Source organism: Accipiter gentilis, chromosome 8, assembly GCF_929443795.1.
Source record: "Accipiter gentilis chromosome 8, bAccGen1.1, whole genome shotgun sequence".
Classification (NCBI taxonomy): domain Eukaryota; kingdom Metazoa; phylum Chordata; class Aves; order Accipitriformes; family Accipitridae; genus Astur; species Astur gentilis.
In genome coordinates, this window is record NC_064887.1 from 32,750,642 (window position 1) to 32,762,982 (window position 12,341).

At 41.5% G+C, this 12,341-nt stretch overlaps 1 protein-coding gene across 7 annotated transcripts in view; it reads left to right on the forward strand.

Moving 5' to 3' along the window:
* The first annotated feature begins 220 nt into the window (after window positions 1-220).
* Window positions 221-12,341, forward strand: part of RABGAP1L (RAB GTPase activating protein 1 like) — a 268,294-nt gene continuing 256,173 nt past the window's right edge. For 4 of the 7 annotated variants that reach the window (XR_007507040.1, XM_049808535.1, XM_049808539.1 and 1 more), the window contains exons 1-2: window positions 221-455; window positions 960-1,034. The gene's annotated coding sequence lies outside the window, so the exon portion shown is untranslated. Of the gene's footprint in view, window positions 456-721; window positions 741-959; window positions 1,035-1,176; window positions 1,260-12,341 lie in introns of those variants that run through there. The other 3 variants (XM_049808538.1, XM_049808537.1, XM_049808536.1) reach the window with 3 other exon arrangements.

Consider the following 12,341-nt stretch of genomic DNA (forward strand, 5'->3'; position numbering starts at 1 on the left):
AGCTCGCGCCCGCAGCCGCTCGCACGCCGTTTTCCTCTCGGCCGTCGGATCCGCTCCCCCCTCATCCCAGCGGCGGCCGCCGCCTCGCCCGAGCACACGGACCGACAGACCGGAGGGGTGGCGGCGGCGGCGGCGGCGGCGAGGAGCGGCCGGTCGCGCCCCGCGCTCCGCCCGGCCGTCCTCGGCGGCCGGCGCTCGCGCCGTGTCAGCAGGGGGAGGGGCGCGGGGCGCGCGCCCGCGCGCGCGCGCCGCCGCCGCCCGCTCCGCCCGCTCCGCCATCCACCCGCCGCCGGAATGTGGACGGCGCTGGTCCGGCGCTGAGGCGGCTGCGCGGCCCGCCGAGCCGTGCTGGCCCAGCCTCCCCCTCCCCTGCGCAGAGAGCCGGTGGCGGGGCACGGGCGGAGGACGGGCTGGTAGGCGGCGGCAGAGCGGGGAGGAGGGCTCCGCTGCCACCGGTGAGTCCGGGGGACGGGGACGCTGCTTCGGGCCTCCTTCGCCGGGGTGAGGGGAGGGGGTCTCGTGGAAGGCGGGAACGCGCCTCCCGCTGCCTCAGGAGAACCGGCGGGGGGGGGGGGAGGAGGGCGCCGCTGCGCCCCACCCGCCCCGTGTCACGGAGTGACAGTGCCCAGTGACCTGAGGTGGCTTCCTCCTTCGGCGGGCCCTGCCGGCGCGGCCGCCGCCTCCGGGCCGCTGCCTGTCCCGGCCCCCCTCACGGCGGTGGAGGAAGGAGGAGGCAGGAGGTGCGTGGCCGTTCGGGGGATGGTGCTGCTTCTTCGTGTTTTCTGGCGTTTGTGTGGGTGCGGGGGGAGATCCCTGTGCGCGGCTGGGCGCTGGGATAGTGCCGCTTGGGGGGACCAGAGCTGGAGGAAAGTGGGGGATTTAAAAAATAAAGTTGTTTTCGTGGTGAGGGAAGGGAGAGGGTTGTGGAAGCGTTCATCACCCGTCCTCCTCCTTCTTAGGAAAAGTGAAGTCACTTCCCAAGAGCCCAAACTAGCAGAGTGCTGTCCTAAATCTGTGCCGTCTACATGGATCAGGTGCGTGCACGTTTTGGTTTTTTTGTTGGTTTGTTGTTCGCTGTCTTCTCTTTTTCCCTTTTTTAATTTTTTTTTTTTCAAGCCTCCTTCCACAGTTAGGCCCTCCCTAAGTGTGATCCGGTACAAAAATCCTCATCTTTAGGTAGAGTACTTCAAAACCTGCTGAAACCAGCTGAAATGGGTATGGCACTCTGAATGAAATGGACTTGGCAACTCTGCTCGTTTGTAAGTTTCTGAAGTGTGGCAATGTACTTTGCTCTCTGTCACTCTTTCAAAGCTGTGTTGATAAGATTGCTTGGTTTTGATAGTGTTGTAAATAAATCATAACTTACCACATTTCATAGCTGCATGCATGTATGCATCTGTTCTTTTGTGTGAAAGGGAAAAACAAAAATTTGAAGTGTCAACTCTTCTTCAAAACCAGCCAGAAATAAGAAATAGCTTGCTTAGGTAAGCATTGCTTTTCTCTTTCGCTGTCAAGCTGTAGTCTCACAACGGTGACTTTTCAAATAAAACTTTGGAGGACGGCAACTGTCCTTTCTCTCTCTGTGGAGAGATCTTGGTGATGTTACAGGCAACGTTTTCTTATGCCTTTAAATTCAGGAAAGGTACCATGGCTTTATTTGACCAGATCTCTGTGACGTAGGCCAAAATCCTGAGTGCCTGTCAGACCGATGAATGCTCCAGATCTTATGAAGATCTACTGGGAGCATAGGATTAGTTCTGCAAGATATGCCTGTGTCTAGGTTTTAAGTAGGACTGTAGCCAGTACTGTTTGTTTATATGGGTTATAGGGTATTAATGATACTAATTAAGAGGTTAGTTTGCAGTTTAAATTTGAAGGGACTATAAACATAGTTATGCACAGTAAGCCCAAATTGACTCCAGTGTTATAAGAACTGAAGCTAAATTGGAACATTATTGGAAGTACTCTGCAGTGGTTTCTTTTAGAATGGTTACAGTGAAATGTACTGCTTGGTTAAAAATAGCATTCAGTCCTTTAAAAAGCGATTCGCAGATTAAAGTTTGGTAATGTCAGTAAGGGAAGTGCAAAAAGGGCATAATGTGGCCTTCTGTGGAAACCAAGTTCCCGGTGTGTACTCCCTAGCATTTGAAGACAATCCAAGTTGGCGCTGCTTCTTCCCTTGTGTCATCAATGGGACTTCCACAGCCAGGAAGTGAGTTAAGAGAACTAATCTGGTCAAAAAGTAGTACTTTTATTTCTTTTTTTCCCCTCCCCTCACTACTTTTTGGTTAGAACAACTTCCTGAACCAGCTCACTTGCCTGGTCGTATGGACATTATCTCAATCTAGGGGAGGAAGAAGTGTGTTGGTAGGGAGGAGGGCATAACTGCTGTCCTGATATGGTCATGTAAGTTGCGATGGGTGATGCGCTTACCTGGGTCATGGTTTTCTGGTCAGTAAGTTAATATAAGAAGGCACAACTGCTGAAAGAAGCTACCCTGTGTTTTTGATTGGCTTGTGCCGCTTGTGGTGAAGGTAGCAAATGACAGTAAGGGTGGTAGGAGCTCTTCTTTTTCTATCAGTACTGGCTTACATTGATTATGAAGCTGTGGTATCATTTGTCTTTTTTATTTACTTTTGGCAACATTAAAGGGACTAGTGCTTTTAAAGAGCCACCTCTATGTCTCTATTTTTCTTCCATGTGTCCACAGAAGTACCTGTGGTTTTCTTCTACTCTCCCCTTTGCCTATGCTTTCTTCTCTCTAAACTTTTTGTTGATTTATTAATTTCAAGGAATAATCTGGGCATTGTTAGATAGGGGCTTTTGTAAATTTATTCAGATCTAACTTAAAAATAATCAGTTGTATATTGTAATTACCTCAGCTATAATTGGAAGAATTTCAAACTTGACTGACCTTAGTAATTACACACCTTCTGATTTTCAGTCTAGGTTAAGTTGTCATTGGATTACACCCATTTTATGTACCCAATGGACTGATATGTCATATTAGCACTTTTGATCTTGGTATCAAAAGCAGCAGCACTCTTAAATGGATGAAAAAATGTGTCGAAGGGCAACACTGAACGTTTCTTTTGTCTTTTGACCACTAGCTATACTAATCTTTCCTGTAATAGCTCTCAGTTTCTCCCCATGAATTTTAATTTTGACCTTCTAAGTGAAAATTAAAATGCACATTTCAAGTATTAGCAATGAGCTTCATAGAGGAGTCGTTTTAATGGAGATTAAGATGTTTTCAAGTATATTTTCATAAGAGGTGTTTTTTGAAATTCATACCTCTGGCAGTTTATTCCACCCTCGATCTAACTCTGTTATACTGGTACAGCTGTTAGAGGAGTCATTATTGTAACCCAGATTGCTGAAGGGATTCTTTCTTCCTTGACAGAGTCCTGGTTCATAAGCAAAGCCTGACATATTTGAAAGGAGTTTGAAATTGATTTATTTCACCTTTTTCTGTATTTTTAATTTTAAAAAGAAACAAAACCAATGTGTAGATTATTAGAAAATACTGCTGTGGCTTTTAAGGTGTTTACTTAATTTAGATATCGGAAATATTCCAAGAGGGGACTTTGTGAAGCTGAGAGAAAAAGTGGTTAGTTGGTTGGGTGTGACTGTTTGTAAACAGTATGTAAATAAGTAAATCGGTTTCCAAAACCTGCTTAGTTAAGTAGATTACTCTGAAAGATGAGTAAGGCCCTTGTGGCAAACCTTTACTATATTGTTTCTTTGGTGGAACGTTTCTTATTCTTTGGAAAGAATAACAGGGACAAAGGTCTTTCTAATGCTTTTAAGTGGATGGAGGAAAAATTAGTTTTTTTGCCACAAAGTGAGATGGGTCACAGCCCTCTGCTTTCCTCTCTTGTCATCCCTGAAACACGAATGAGGATATCAAAGAAGGTGTGGGTTTTTTTAGATCAAGTAAGCTTAAAAGTGTGAAATTGTTCTGAGACTGAAGACTTATGTTCCCTAATTATGGGGGAAGCACAGTGGTACAAAGGGAAGAAGTTCTAAGGGCAAGTAGATAAGAGATGTTTACATTTTTGTGTACCACATTGGGTGCATGCTTACTATAGGTACAGGACAACTGAAAATTTTTAATATATGATTAGAAGTAATAAACATGATGCAAAAATAGCTGAATGAAAGTTTATGAACTAGAATCATAGGCAGATGAAATAATAAATTCATGAAATAGTATTATTTAGGTTGGAGGGGGCTTCTGGAGGTCATCTAATCCAGCTCCCTGCTTAAATTAAAGCAAGAGCAATTTAGATAAGGTTGTTCCAGCCCTTAACACCTTTCTGGGTAATCTATTTCCATGTTTGACTACCCTCATAGTGATTTCCATGCCCCCACCCTCCTTTAAGCTACTTGGAATTTACTTTCAAGCTTAAGTCTTTTGCCTCTTGTCCTGTCACTGTGCACTACCCAGAAGAATCCAATTCTGTCTTTTTGGCACCCTTCCATTAGATAGTTGACAGCAATAAGGATTCCTCTGAGCTTTTTCTTTTCAAGGCTGAGCAACCCAGTTCCCTTAACACCTCATTGTTCCTCATATGCTCCTGCCATCTGGCCAGCTTGGTAGCCTCCACGGGACTTGCTCCAGTGTGTCAATGTCTGGCTGGTACTGGGGAGCCCAAAACTGGACCCAGTACTCCAAACGCAGTCTCACAGGTGCTGAATAGAGGCGATGGATCCCATTTCTGGACCTGCTGGCTAGACTTCTGCTAATACAACCCAGGGTGTGCTTGGCCTTCTTTGCTGTGACGGTACGCTCCTGACTCATGTTCCAACTTTTTGCCTGCTGGGATCTTCAGGTACTTTTCTGCAAAAGTCGCTTTGTATCTGGTTAGTGTCCAGCCTGTCTTGTCACATGGGGTTATTCTATCATGGATACAGGACTTGGCACTTGTCTTTGTTGAACTTCATGAGGTCTTGCCAGTGCATTTCTCCACCCTGTCCAGGTCCCTCTGAGTAGGAATCCTGCCCTCCAGAGCATTGACCACATTGCCCAATTTGGTGTCATTGGTAAACTTGCTGATGGTGCACTCAGTCCCATCATGCAGGTTATTGATAAAGACATCACATGGTGCTGGTTTCAGTGGTAATCCCTGAGGGATGCAACTGTAACCACTTGTTATTGGACTTGGTACTGCTGATTGCTGTTCTTTCAGCCTAGCAGTCCGGTGAATTTCCCAAACACCTCATTGCTTGCTTACCCAGTGCCTGTCTCACCAGTTTGGCTGTAAGGATGCTGTGGGAGACTGTTGTTCATGGCCACCTGTATTCAATGCTCTTCCATCATCTGCTAAGCCAGTTATCTCCTTGCTGTAAACTGTTGTGTTTATCAGGCATCACTTGCCCTTGGTAAATTTATGCCAGCTATTCCTGATGACATTCTTGTCCGTCTTGGGCATAGGAATAGCTTCTGGGAGGATTTGCTCCATAATCCCCTCATGGACTTAGGTTAGGCTGGCTGATCTGTAGTTGCCTGGATCCTCCTTCTTGCTCTTCTTGAAGCTGGGTGTGATGTTTGCCTTTTTTCCAGTCATGAGGAACCTCCCCCAATCTCATGGCCTTCCAAAAAGTGGTATAGAGTTTGGTATCTTGGTGACATTGGCCAGCTCTCTCGGGACTCTCGGATGTATTGTGTCTGATCCCACGGACTTGTGTGTTTCCAATTTCCTGAAGTGCTTCCAAACTCCATCTTCCTCTTTTGGAGGTAATTCTTTACTCCAGCATACTCTGCTACCAGGCTCAGGGGTCTAGGATGCTTGAGGGCAGACCTTACCAGTGAAGACTGGGGCAAAAGAGGTATTGAGTATGTCAGCCTTTTCCATGTACTTTGTTACCAGGTCCCCTGTCCCACGGAGCAGAGAGCACTTCTTCCTTAGCATTCCTTTTGCTCCTGATACAGAAGTTCATTCTTGTTGCCCTTCATCCCTTTTTAATTTTTTGCTCCAGCTAGATGTTGATTTTTCACAATGCCATCCTTGCATGCACAGGCTGCGTCTCTGTGTTCCTCTTGGGTAGCCTCTCTCTGCATCTGCCTTCTGTGTGCTTCTGAAGCAGAGATCAAAACTGTTTCATTTTACCCTTTCGTATCTAGAAATGTGTAAAACTTTCAAAAGAAATTTTTTGAAGTCTTGGTTAATAAATGATTCTAACCTCGGCATGAAATGTTTGAATGAAAGATGTCAGTTCCTCCTAAGCAAGTGGTAAGGACTATCAGGCTCTTGTGATAAGGGAGTAAGTCCTGCCTAAAATGTAGAGTGCAGCTTGTACTGTGGTGCTGAGGAGACAGGACAATGAGAAAAATGAACCACACCTCTCCCTCCCCCCTTCCCCCCCCCAACTAAAATAATTAACTCCAAGTAGAAATTTACAGCTTCAGTGTACGCCCTTCCCTTTTTTTGTGCATTGTAGATGAAAAGGAGATGTTGGTATTTAGCAGCAAGATGGTTGGATAAATATTTAACTTAATGCAGCCTGTACATAAGTGCTTTCAATTGGAATTAATTTTATGTTTTTCTGTTGATGCATAAATTCATTTTAGAAGTCATTGGAATAAACCAAAATTTTGGAAATGGAACCATTTTCAAAGAGTAGGGGAGGATTGTGGTGGGTTCACCCTGGCTGGACGCCAGGTGCCCACCAAAGCCGCTCTATCACTCCCCTCCTCAGCTGGACAGGGGAGAGAAAATATAACGAAAGGCTCGTGGGTTGAGATAAGGACAGGGAGAGATCGTTCACCAATTACTGTCACAGGCAAAACAGACTTGACTTGGGGAAAATTAGTTTAATTTATTACTGGTCAAATCAGAGTAGGATAATGAGAAATAATACCAAATAAATCTTAAACCACATTCCCCCCACCCCTCCCTCCTTCCTGGGCACAGCTCCATTCCTGATTTCTCTACCTCCTCCCTGCCAGCAGCACAGGGCGACAGGGGTTGGGGTTTGGGGTCAGTTCATCACACATTGTCTCTGCCGCTCCTTCCTCCTCAGCAGGAGGACTCCTCACTCATCCCCTGCTCCAGCGTGGGGTCCTTCCAACAGCAGACAGTCCTCCACGAACTTCTCCAAGATGAGTCCAACATGAGTCCATTGCCTGCAGTTTCTTAACTGGTGTAAATGTTCTGATTTCTGCTGATGTACTTTTATTGACTTAGCAGTACCAAGATAAAGCCTTAGTTATAGGCTCAGGTATGTCAGTTACTGGTCTAACTTTTCTGTTTGAATAGGTCTTTGGTATCCGTATGGACTAGAAATGTTTAGCAGGGTTGGGAGTTCTGAGTTGATTTCTAATATAGTAGAAAGGTATTTGAGTGGAGTTACATTTCTATGCAAAACAATGCTCAGTAACTACAGTAGTTAATGGTAAAATTGCAGTCTGCACATTTGCCTTTCAAATGTGATCTTTCATTTTACAGCAGGCTACTGGCACACTCTTAAATAGTGAAGCTCATTACTAATGATGGTGGGCAACTCCCTGGCTTAATTGCTCAAAGTCTTAGTATCTCCCATATGATTTCTAAATAGGAATGAAAAGGTCAAAGGGCAGAAAAAAGAAAAGTGAAAGGTATTTTTAATAACCAGTAAATTGTCAGTTAGAACAGGATTTCAGTCAGTGACTGAATCTAAGAGTGGATCTTGAAGGCCATTTGCTAAGTGGCTAAGGATAATTTCTGTGTTACTCTTGAGCTTAGAAGGGAAGTAACTTGCTTGATGTTATATAGTAAGTCAGTGACACGAGCGAGGAATGAAATGGATGTGAATGTAATTGGCAACAAAGTCCTTTCTCAGTACTTCCTATAAAACTCATGTAGTAGTAATCCTTTTAATGTAAGGAATCAGTTTAGAGTAACTAACCATTCATGACCAATCCGTGGTCTTTTCTTGCAGGCAAATACAGTTGTCAGAATGTTTCTTACATTATATATATATATATATTTATTTTTTCCTCACCATAACTTCTATATGGCAAGTTTGTATTGCAGATGTGACGGTATAAGTTTTCAGAGGACAGTTACTTAGTGGTTATGGAACAGTCTTGAAGATGCACTTCTTTTCAGTGATAAGTGATTTGTAAACCTCTGTACTTTCAGTGTGCTGAGCTAATATAACTAGCTGTACTTTCAGTTGAAGTATAGTTGACCTTTCTGATTAGATCATGTCTGTTGTATGTACCTTAAGACACACAATGAGATTTTTTTGGGGGTAGGAAGCATATTGGAGATGCTGATCTGTTGCAGCTGTCCATGCATTTGATAGGCTAACCTTATTTTTTCCTATTGGAAGGAAAAAGAGTGAGAGTTAAGGCTTTGTCCAAGAATCCTATCCTAAGGATTGACTTGTAGTGTCAACTAATTGTTCAGTTAATTTTGGTAATCTCTACTACTATTTAGGGAAATAGATCCTTTTATTCTAAGTTGGTTTCTATCTTAACTAGAAATGCGTCTCCCTCCTCCCCCCGCAATGTTTTATTTGAAAAGTAGTTACATTGAAATATGGTGCTTTTCTATTCAGTATGATTACTCATGTAGTGTTATGGCCTTACAGTGGTATAACAGTGGCATGTCTCCAGGTATTTTTGAATGTTTTGATTATAAATTCTATAGCAATATGCCCTTTATGAAAGTTTTCCAGTGGAAAACAGTTCAAAGTAATCCAATTTAGATACAGTGACTTGGTTACTACACTTCGCAGAGAACTAGAGTCTTGTTATTTACTATTTCAGCATAGTAAATAAGATGGTTCTAATTTGTGCTTTTGTTGTGTATGCAGACTATGACTGTGTTTTTTCTGAAATTAGGCAAAGTGATTTTGCTGAGGTCCACCGATGTGTTCCAATACACATATTTGTGTATTGTGTACACCTATTGCATACATATATTTGTATTTATAGCAAATATGTTACAATAAAAAAAAGTATGTTACTTTTTTCTCTTTGTTGTCTAATTCTTTATTCCCCTCCTAGAATTTTAACTTAGGACAAAGGCTCTGCTATGTCTTTTCACTTCTCAGGCCTTTGCAGGCAAATCAGTGTGGAAATAAAATGCAAATAATCTTAATCTAATGCATTGTCTTTGTGTGTGTGTGTTTAGATACAAAATACAAGATGCAGAATTTTCATTTGGAAGTAGGTGGAGAAATTCAGTAACTGTCTAAACTTTTAAAATAAGCTTGCAAAAATAATTTGGAGGTTTTTTTCTTTGTACTTAAATAAGGTACTGGTGTATTTCCCTTTATTAAGAGTTTGAATGCTGTAAACTCATACTTTTTTCACAGGAGCCTGATATTTATTTTTTTTCCCCCAGATGTTACTGAGAAACAAATACTAGATTATATGATTTAGACTGAGCCATCTGAAATGCATATGGGAGAAAAAGGATTTTTTTTCCCCCAATTCTGTGAATCCTTTGTTTTATTTTGTTCCACTGATGTATACTTTCATTATTTCCTGTTATTTTGAAAAGAACTCTTTCAAGTAACTTCTTGGTGGCAGTGCTGCATAAGCAATAGCTGTCCTCAGTCCTAGTTGCTTGTTTTTGTCTGTATTCTATGCATTTATTGTGCTAACACAGGTGCTTGTGTAGTCAAGTGTTGAACTGGCTGAAGAAATGCTCTAATCCTCCTTTCTTTCTCTGGGGTTAGATGTCAGTCGCTTAAGCTGTCCAGTCTCTTTCAGTGTGTGACTGCCTGGATGCTTGTACAATCTCAGCAGAGAAGGTGGGAAGAATTGCAGCTTTTTTAGGCAGCTCTTTACCTCCTGCATCTTGAAGGTATTACTGAAATATCTGTAGTTTGTAAGTATAAATGTTTTCAGCTTCGATTTAATTGTTTGTGAGCATTGGAGTGCTAAACAGCAATGGATTTGAAAAAGAACTTTTTGTGTGTGCTAGCAGTTGGTCTGGGAGTAAAACTTGAATTGGAACTCAGATCAGGTGGTGCAGTGAAGGCTAGCCCTTGGAGATATTAGTCCTTTCAGTTCATGTAGAAAGAGTTTGTGTTTGCTCATAGATGTACACTTCTATCATAAAAAGGTATTTTTATTCCTATTATACTTGATCATAGTTGTTAATAGTTAATGATGATAATATAAACTTCCAAGAATTTGGGAACTGCTAGCTAGACTTCTTGGAGAAACTGTTCAATAATTTCGAGGAAACAAGGAATGAAAATGACTAAGGGCATTGTAGAAAGGTCTTTAACTGATTTTTACATTGTTCTGAATGTTATTGTTTATTGCTATAGGGATGTATAAAAACTGTGAGGGAAGAGGGGAAAGAGTTGATTAAAATGGCCAAGAAAATACTTTGTCAAGCCCCAGAAGTATAATGTGAAGTTGGAAGTTCCTGATAGTTGTTGTGACTGCTAATTTGCCTTGGACCCTTATAGCTTTCCTTTTCTGATTCTTCTTTTCGTTCATCATTTTGAGACATCAGAAAGTGAGACTGACTCTAAAGGCGTCAGACTGAAGTGTTGTTTAGTATCTATCTAGCTTTTGATGGTAGCCAGAGAAATCAAAGGGTATAAGACGACAAATACAAGAGATCCTTGTTCCAGCAGACTCTCCCAGTTTTACTCCCTGACCTCTGTGATTCTCTTTTTTGTTCTTTCTGGTTGTAAGTGAACTCCTGGGATTTTACTGTGGAGTATGGAAAGAGTAGTTGCATTATTCTGTACATTTCCCACAAAATTCATGTGAGGTGCCATAATAAGATTACATTCTTACACTGTGTAGGTATGCAGTTAGTATCTGTTTTGCTGGGGCTTCTGAACGCAGCTGACTCTTGATTTGTGCGCGGCTGGGGCTTGGGTGCTTTGCTGGGCTTGTTGAAGACTCAGCTTTGACCTGGATGTGTGGTGGAGTGCTGGTGCTCATCTAGGTTGTACTTCATATTTTGGATTTGGATTCCTTGTATTCTAAATGGTTTACTTATTCCATAGGTTTGTCTCTGGTGGTGCCAGTTTTAGCCATTCTAACACTTTGGCTTTGAGGTTGTTCGGAGTAGTCCACCTTTGGTAGTTGCAATCTCTCAACTGTGTGTTTGTCATTTTGGTAGCTTGTACTGTGTTTAGGGACTTCATAACTTAACACTCTTCCTTAATAGAGGCCCAGGTAGTATGCTGAAAATACTCTTGTGGAAAGAGTATGCTTATGTAACTACTTAATAGAACATGACCTTTCATACTTCTTCACATTTCTCTGAATTTTTTATTTTAGATTAGTTGCCTGTAACTTCCTCCCTTTACTTCCAGAAGCAAAAATGTTTTGTGGAAGTATTTACTATGTAAACATTGATAGTAAGCTTTCATATCTGCATTTAATGACAACCATGTATCACTTGTGTTGAAACCAATAGTAAAGCTGTCTTAAACTTTGAGAAGCAGAGACTGTGATTTAAAAAAATAAGAAAAGAAAAAAAAAGAAAAAAGGTATAGCAATTGCAGATACAGCTTTTTGGCTTCTCAGGATTTCTTGTTTTATGCAAGCAGGTGAATTTATCAAATTAGAAATATGATATAACACTTAATTCAAGCTACTCTGGATAGCCTGTCTCAACAGGCAAATACTGGTTTTGTTTATGGTTGTTGGGTAATGTTAGAAAAGGTGATCGCTTTTTGCAAGATTCTTGCAGTTACACTTGGTGATGATATGAGCAACTATATTGGTTATTTTAAATACCTTTTCCCCAGCAAGAGTTTATTCTATGATTTTATAGACTGGTCTAAATTAGCCTGAGGCTTATACCAAATATAATCAACGAGAGTAATTCAATTTAATAAACAAGGTGCATAAGATCTAGATAATGGTGATCTGGCCAAGAGGCTAAGTTATTAAAAAAAAATTAAATTTTGAGCTGGTTTGCTTTGAGTCCAGTGATAGTTTCATCATAAGGAGGATCTAAAAAGTCTTTTTGTCATGATGTTTTTAACATCGAATTTATTCTTTAAAGCAGTTCTACTTGCCAGATTTGATTACTGGAAAAAAGCTGCAAAAACAAACCAAAAACTTTCTTTGGCAGGTACAGATTAATTTACCTATTGAAAACTTTTCTTTCTTGTAATTATTGGTTAAAGGTGGGTTTTTATGAGTGGCTTTTCTATAATACCTTGAGATGTACTTGTTAGCTGTTTCAAGGAATTTTTAAAATAAGAATGTAAAATAGTTATCAAAAGATCATACCTGTCTTTTGATTACATGGGGTTTAATATTTTTTTTAAAGTTATTTTTCCTCCTAAAGGATTAAAGAAAAAAAGTAAATTCTGATCATTATGGATACCTGGGATGAAAAGAAGAGAAATTGTGTCTTTAG